Source organism: Protomyctophum bolini, assembly GCF_963924005.1.
Source record: "Protomyctophum bolini genome assembly, chromosome: 14".
NCBI lineage: Eukaryota > Metazoa > Chordata > Actinopteri > Myctophiformes > Myctophidae > Protomyctophum > Protomyctophum bolini.
Genome location: NC_137875.1, coordinates 16,369,742 through 16,377,983, shown reverse-complemented (window position 1 = coordinate 16,377,983; position 8,242 = coordinate 16,369,742). Strand labels below are relative to the sequence as shown.

The 8,242-nt window shown below is 39.4% G+C and overlaps 1 protein-coding gene and 1 long non-coding RNA gene across 2 annotated transcripts in view; one reads left to right on the top strand and one right to left on the bottom strand.

The window, feature by feature from the left end:
• ttc7a (tetratricopeptide repeat domain 7A) overlaps nucleotides 1-8,242 on the bottom strand; it is a gene marked incomplete at both ends in the record, with an annotated part of 101,544 nt that overhangs the window by 9,099 nt on the left and 84,203 nt on the right.
• Nucleotides 4,768-6,567, top strand: LOC308328444. Its single transcript, XR_013965295.1, has 3 exons — nucleotides 4,768-5,230; nucleotides 5,511-5,571; nucleotides 6,284-6,567. It is a non-coding gene; the product is annotated as an uncharacterized lncRNA (long non-coding RNA).

The following is an 8,242-nucleotide window of genomic DNA, read 5'->3' as shown; positions in this document are numbered from 1 at the left end:
CCAGATGTCAACCATTGTTGTTGTCCATGCAGGGACCTGCTTCATACTGGCACTACTACTGTCCCCATGTGTCCTGCTTTATACTTGCACAAGGTGTTTTTTTCCCCTGTCGCCGTGCCTTGAACCCAAACGTCTTCATGACAGGGCGTGCTATAGTTAGGTAAAAAATGTTTAAAAAGAAATAAAAATAAAAAGCTCATTGGTTCCCAACCTTTTATTTTTTTTTACCTTTAAGTACCACCTCAGAAAATATTTGGCACTCCCAAGTACCACCATAATAACTGATTTGTTCCATTCCTAAGCCCATTCCAAAGCTCTGTCTAATCACTAATCAGCTCAACTGATGATATTTTATAAGATTAATCCGTTCTCAAATCTTCTACTGTAGGTGTGCTGTCATGCTCATTTCAGCACGGCTGGATGGCCTATTTCAACCAATTGATTGGTTGATACCTGTAGGGCAGTGATACTCAACCTCAGGCCCGCGGGCCACATCAGGCCCGCGGGACCATTATGACTGGCCCACCAATGAAAATCTAAAAAAAAGAAGAAAAAAAATCTGGAAAATGAAATAAAAATAAATAAATCTGAATGAAGTTATCTTTAATTACATTATTATAAGTAATACTATTAGAGTTGTACTATTACTCGAACGAAAATAAAAGCTTGGGGGGGAGGGGGGGGAGATGCAATGCAAATGAAAGACATATACTGTGTATCCCTATTCCCTGACATAATTTTATAGCTAAACGGACAGAATTCTATTTTATTTGAATGATGAAACCCAGCTGCCATTAATAGTTGGCAAATGGAAAAAAAATGGAAATGGAAATTGCGGAAATTGCGGAAATTGCGGAAATGGAAATTGCGGAAATTGCGGAAATGCGGAAATGGAAATTGCGGAAATGGTAATTGCGAAAATGGTGGAAATGGAAATTGCGGAAATGGAAATTGAGGAAATTGCGGAAATGGAAATTGTGGAAATTGCGGAAATGGTAATTGCGGAAATTGCTCTTCACTTATAGCTCACCCATTCTTGAGATAAGGGACAAAACTTTTTTCAAACTGGATTTTTTTTTTTTTTAAGATACATTCAAATCAAATAGATGTATTTGTAGACACAGGTCTCAACTACCAATCTTGAGAAGGAACAGGTTTTTCGCATAACATTTCTTTCTAAAATGGGACATTTATGCACTTAATACCCGATTCATGTCAACTCCGTCAGACACACTAAAATCCCTTTTAATTGAATTTTATCATTTCAACAATAATATAAAGTCCTCAGTTATCTTATAATGGCTTTCAGTAATCAAGTTAAGTAATACAAATCTTTTAATATTATTTTGTTCCAATATCACACTATTATGAAATATCCAATTTCTCAAAACCGTCATTTCAACCTTTATTTTCAATATTATAACATGAAAACCATGTAAAAAAAAAAAAAAAACATCATTACGTATCATTTCAGTTGGTGTTTCAATACATAAGCACAAAAGATTTGACAGCAAATTTTCTATTTCTTTGGAAATTAACAAAAACATCACGGGACGAACGTCTGACGGAGTTGACGAACATCTGACGGAGTTGACAAGTTTAACTGATTTAGGTTCTAGACCACCTAGGATCTTGATTCTGGTGACTAATCCCACATTTTCAAGGATGAGGAATACAGTGGTACTATTTAGATTTGCCCTGTGAACATGGCAGCCATTTTTCAAAATGGCCGCCAACTTTCTGTTATTTCCCAATAACTCAAGTTCTACACCACCTAGGATCTTGATTCTGGTGACTAATCATACATTTTCAAGGATGTGGGATACATTGGTACTATTTAGATTTGTCCTGTGACCATGGTAGACATTTTTCAAAATGGCCGCCAACTTTCTGTTATTTCCCAATAACTCAAGTTCTACATCACCTAGGATCTTGATTCTGGTGACTAATCATACATTTTCAAGGGTGAGGAATACAGTTGTACTATTTAGATTTATCCTGTGACCATGGATGGTAGACATTTTCAAAAATGGTGGACCTGCTATTATTTTACCAATTTACTCATTACTTACATTTCTTACCAAGAATTTTCTTCACCAATGTTTGTAAAGGTGTCTACTAACATATCCCACATTGGTTTCTATTTGACCACCCTAGGGGCATGTTTGACAGCTGCTGAAAGTTGGGTACCATCAACAACCAATATAAGGCTAAATGTTCTAAATTTCATTATGCTTTAAGTAGCATGTGGCATGTCAAACTAGGGGCTTTTCATGATTCTGGATCCATTCCAAGCATTCGTTTTGCACAAAAAACACTACGTTGGCTAAAAACGGCCATAGCCATCATCACAGATGTGATGAGGTCAGCACATGTCGGCACATTTGGGCAAGTGGCTATGGCCAAACTAGGGGGTCTATGGCCAAACTAGGGGTCAAACTCCTTGGGCTAAATTCGGTGAGGTGAACAGTGAGCAGTGAACAGTGAGCGAAAGACTGAAGACAGAAGATTTGGCTTCAGGACCATCAGGCAGGATGTGCAGACACTGAAGGCATCAGTGTCTTTCTCTGTGTCCCCAGCATGTCAACCAAAGCAATGTTACAAAATCAAAGGAGCCTTCACCTCATGTCACCTGGGGCTGGGTGAGCAATCGTATCCTGTATCTAAACTCACAACTAAATACAGACACTTGGCCAGACTGCCGTTTGAAAGGGTCAAACCCCTCATCCTGATTGGGGAAGACCACCCCACCTAATCACACCAACCGAACAAGTGAGGTTGGGGCCTCCAGGTGGGCCAGCAGCCATCTGCACAAGACTGGGCTGGACCCTGCAGGAAAGCAATCTCCAGCCAAGACAATGTAAGTTGACTATAACAGAGCCCCAGAACACAGAGCTCAGGAGAAGGATGGAGAAACACTGGCAGGAGGCCACCAAGATACAATGCCCCAGAGACCCAGAGTGTGCCACCACTGGCAGTAAGGAGATCAACTGCTGCAGCAAAGATGTCATGAAAGGCAAGTCTCCACCAAAAAAAAACCCTGAACCTAATCGGGGTGTCAAGAGACCAAAGTTTCTCCCCCACAGTTCCCTGCAGTGGCCAGTGAAGTCAAACTGTGCATCTGTACCTGAAAGGGGCAAGTCAAAGGCCAGAAAGCCCACCTCCTTTTAATGTCCTGTCAGTAGAAACTCAACCTGCACCTGAAATAAGCCCTTACCTCTCCCAGAGAAAGTTCATCCTTGAAAATGTAATGATTAGTCGCCAGAATCAAGATCCTTGGTGGTCTAAAACTTGAGTTATTGGTAAAATAACAGCAGGTTGGTGGTCATTTTGAAAAACAATGGCTGCCATGGTCACAGGACAAATCTAAATAGTACCACTGTATTTCTCATCTTTTAAAATGTATGATTAGTCGCCAAAATCAAGATCCTAGGTGGTCTAAAACTTGAGTTATTGTAAAATAACAGCAGGTGGCGGCCATTTTGAAAAAAAAATGGCTGCTATGGTCACAGGACAAATCTAAATATTACCAATGTACCCCACATCCTTGAAAATGTATGATTAGTCACCAGAATCAAGATCCTAGGTGGTGTAGAACTTGAGTTATTGTAAAATAACAGCAGGTGGCGGCCATTTTGAAAAATGGCTGCCATGGTCACAGGGAAAGTCTAAATTGTACCACTGTATCCCTCATCCTTGAAAATGAGGTCTTAGTCACCAGAATCAAGATCCTAGGTGGTGTAGAACTTGAGTTATTGTAAAATAACATCAGGTGGCGGCTCTTTTGTAATATGGCTGCCATGGTCACCACGAGACAAATCTGTGATGGCCCCATAGCCAAAAATGTTCCTTAAGGCATGTTCTAACTGTGTGCCAAATTAGAATACTGCCCATTATTCAAAAACAATAATTTTATTGTTTTAGGAACACTTTTGTCAACTCCGTCAGATACACGTCAACTCCGTCAGACACAAAATCTGACGGAGTTGACGTCTGACGGAGTTGACAAAATGGCATTTGTTTTCATCTTAACCCTCTTTAGTACAATGTAGCCATTTTGTTTTTGCTTAATTTTGTTAGCTAAACCTAACCCCTAAACTAAAATAATAAACATTATTTTGGAATTCTTAACAAAGATCATAAAAATGTGCAGACGGAGTTGACATGTAAAAGCTGTGACCACATTGTTATCAACATTGTTTGTTTAAAATATCAAACAATTGAATGCTTGTCAGACCAGGTACTCCACTGTTGCAACAAATATAAATGGGACTTGGAAAAGGAGTCTTCAGGCTAAATCTGTCGACAATATTTTCTGATTAATTTAAGACTTTTGAAAAAACCTGACGGAGTTGACGGAGACGTGGGACGAACATTTGATATGAGATATTTAATAGAAAATATAAATTAAAATTAACTGTGTATATTATTTGCTATGTTGTTGACAATCTACTTGAATTTAGTATGTATATTTATGTGATTGTGACAGTATTAGACACTTTTTTGGCAGTTTGAAATTGTGGCCACTTGCTGGGGACAGGCTAAATACAGGCCTTTTTGGGTACAGGGCCTGCTTTTAAAGGACCACTTCGCCACTATTCAACCTAATCTGTGTGTTTTTCATCATTAGCATATATGCTAAAATACCCCGGAGTATTATCATTGGTAGTCTGTAGCTCCGTGGGCGCACTTTCAAAGCTGTCGTCCACTTACGTATTTGTCCCAAAGTGACGTAAGTGGATGACCCTCGGTAGGCTCTCAGAAACTACAAGGGACTGGACAGGTAGGGTTGCCGTAGCTAGCCTAGCCGCGAAGGACACGGTCTCTCGCCTACACAACAACAACGAGTTGTGGCTACTCCACAACAACAAGTCAGTATGGCTACTCCATGGGAGTTTTTGGACGAGATAATTTTAAATACATATTGGCAGAATCTGCGTTAGGGTCGTTATATTATGAACCAGAAATATACGGAGGAAGGAATGCATTGACGGGGACAACACTGGCACTGCTAGTTGCTGTGGGTGGACTGATGCCTGCTGGAGCGACCTAGCTATAGTAGCTAGTAGCTTTCCCTGAACCAGTACGTCGCACACACAAACTTTTCTGCCCAGGAAAAGCCCAGATAGTGTTGACTGTTTTACTGAGAAGTGGGGACATGCGTTCAGGATGCCTCAAACTGGAAGTTGCAACCGAAGCCCGATGGACCAAGAGGGACATTCAGATTTAAGTAAGTGTTCAATGTATTTACAGCTTATATGTGTGTGTGTGTGTGTGTGTGTGTGTGTGTGTCGCCACACCGTATTGTTTACATAAGTGTCAGAGGATATAGGCACGGCTTCAGCCTACAACTTTTCGGTCCAAACATCTTCTATTCATTCATTCAATTCAAAACTGTATGTATGGCATGCCATCTGAAGCAATGTACAGTATTAGCCATGGGCTCGTATGTTTCAGGGTTAGCAATGTAAACATTCAAGTGTTATACCTGTGTCCATTCATTCACTTAGGTCAGCCCAGATGGTACTACAGAAGGCTGATGAAGCTGAAGATGTCTTTGATGGACTGATGGTGAGCCATACATACTCAACTCAAACTTCATACATAAAGCACATTACTGTATTTGCTGTATTTAGTTTGACCCCCTAGAAAACTAGAGGGAATATCATTTTCAATAAAGGTTCACATATTTATATATGCTTTTACAAAGACCAGTGGTCAACCAAAGTCCCGTAAAATGTAGTAAATATACTGTCATTTATACTATAGGCCTACTGTGTCTCACACACTTTTATGACATGCAATGCAGCTCAAAGTGCTTTACAGAGCAATGGAGAGAAAAACGCAAGGCATAAAACATTGAAATAGAAGGCAGTCATGTAGGTTGGAAGGTCACAGATTCCGTTGTTTTCTTTGGCAGTATTCTGCAGTCCAGAATTGCAGTAATCGAGCCCAGAAAAAACAAAGGCATGGATCAGTGTTTTTGCATCATCTACTGACTGACAGGCTCTGATTCATGCAATATTTCTAAAGGTAAAAAAAGGCAATCTTGGTAACATGATTGTGTGAATACTTTCTACAAGTCAGGTTGCCAAGTCTGCTTATTATTATCATTGATATTTGATATAGTTGTAGCCTACCTACTAATTTGGACGGTAATCTTAACAGTCCAATACCCAAGTGTACATCACATGAAACATACTGCACATAGCCTACACACTCAGTCGTCCATTCCAGTAATCATTTAGTGCTTTCACCATTACTGACTCTTGTCTCACCACAGCATGTGCGTCTCCTGTCCTGGCCAGAAGCTGCTCCAGCGACATGTCATCATGCAGAACCACCTGCCTCAGTGACCTCTGACTAATGCACTTGTATGATTGTACATGTAGTTTGTTAGTTTCCAGTTCAACCATAGACCCCTGTTTTTATAGATTTATGTAAATCAGTACTATTAAAAGATAGTTGATTTGATGTCAAGTTTGTTTTATTTTTTCTCATGTAGGCCTATTGTATTTATACATTTTGACCAATTCCTAATACTCTGAGGCTCAAACTGTCAATATTGCATCAAAGGCCACCGTGATACAAATCATTCACATGTCTGTTTATACAAACAAGACCACAATGGAAATAAGTGTGACTTTATGTCAGTGAATGTGTTTTATTGTACTGTAACATAAGGTTTAAAAAACAAGGCCACACAGGCAAAGTTTGTCCTCCTACTCAGATTACAAAAATCGGACAGTGTGCAAGAATCCCAGAAGAAAAAGGATCGAATCAATATTGCTATATAAAAATACTCTGTTACAAGTAAAAGTCCAGAATTAAAATTGTACTTGCACAACAATATTGGTAAAGGCTTAGGAGTAGTACATGTCTAATATTTGAAAATGAGATCACATTCTTTTATCAATCCAGATTGTGTTCAATAGCAACATACAAAGTAAATTGTATCTATATAATATACTGTATACTTGGGAGTTCCTTGAAAGCCACTTATTCATCTCTTGAGTTGAAGACAGCCACCGAGACCTCAGCTCCTGCAACAAATAAAGTATTATGCAATTATGGGCCTCTGACCAATCATGAGACAATATGGTAAACAATAAGGTTTTTTATTTTAGCAAAACATTTGAAAAATAGCAAATGTACAAGCTCGCAGCACGGCACCAACTCCAAGTGACGCACTGAGCTTGTATATCTGCTATTTTTGAATAGCCAATGCAAAAACAGATGCTTTCCCGGTTTTAAATGCTTTTATGTTTGGTTTGTAGTTTGCAGCTTGATATGGAAAAATGTAGCTCTGTTCCATAGCCTTACTCTGAGGCTATGGACCAGAGCTAGGAAAAATGGTGGCGTTTATGTGGAGGGTGTTCCAGTTACAAACAGCAACAAAATCTTTATAATGCTGTAAGCATCAGAGACACTCGGTATGTCAAATTAATTTATAGACATCACAACAACAACCATGTATTTTGAAAGGAAATGCATGTGGTCTCCTCCTGTAATGCAATCGCCATTCATTCAGTGTCTGGTGTACTGTACACAGCATTGTAGCTTTAGTTTATTATGACAATAATGACATACCTCTGTTCTGCAACTTCTGCTTCGATGATGATGATGCTCCGCGTCAATTCTTCCATTAGATTGCGGTTGAACTGGAAGATATCTGCGTTGGTGAAATGTTCACTGCACACCCAAAGTGGTTCACACAGCTGGGATTGCATCTGTACTTCATAACGATTTCTAAAAACAAAGCCAGCCAGTGGAATTTCGAGTCCGACGCTGCGCACGTTCGAAATCACTACTATTACGCTACTTACTATCAGAGACTACTAACTACTATACCACCACTACTGCTGTTACTATTACAACCGCTAAATATTAGCTATTATTATTACTTCTATCGCTTTCAAGTCAACTCTAAACAACACGAGAAACTTTCAGATGACAGCTTCCTGGGGGCTGCCTCACTGCCTCTCTGTCTGTCGCGCAATGCACTGTGGGTATTGTAGGAAATGATATTACCGTGCCTCAGCTCATTACTGTATGACTCGTTCTCCGCAGCGGTTTCGCCAAATGTAAATATTTTTATTGTTTTCATGAACGGATATCATACTAAAGCATGACAAAGGCCATATAATAGTGGCGAACCGATCCTTTAACTAATTCAGATGGAATATGAAAACAATTATAATGAAATTAAGGGCATAATAATACACAACTGTATTACACTTAA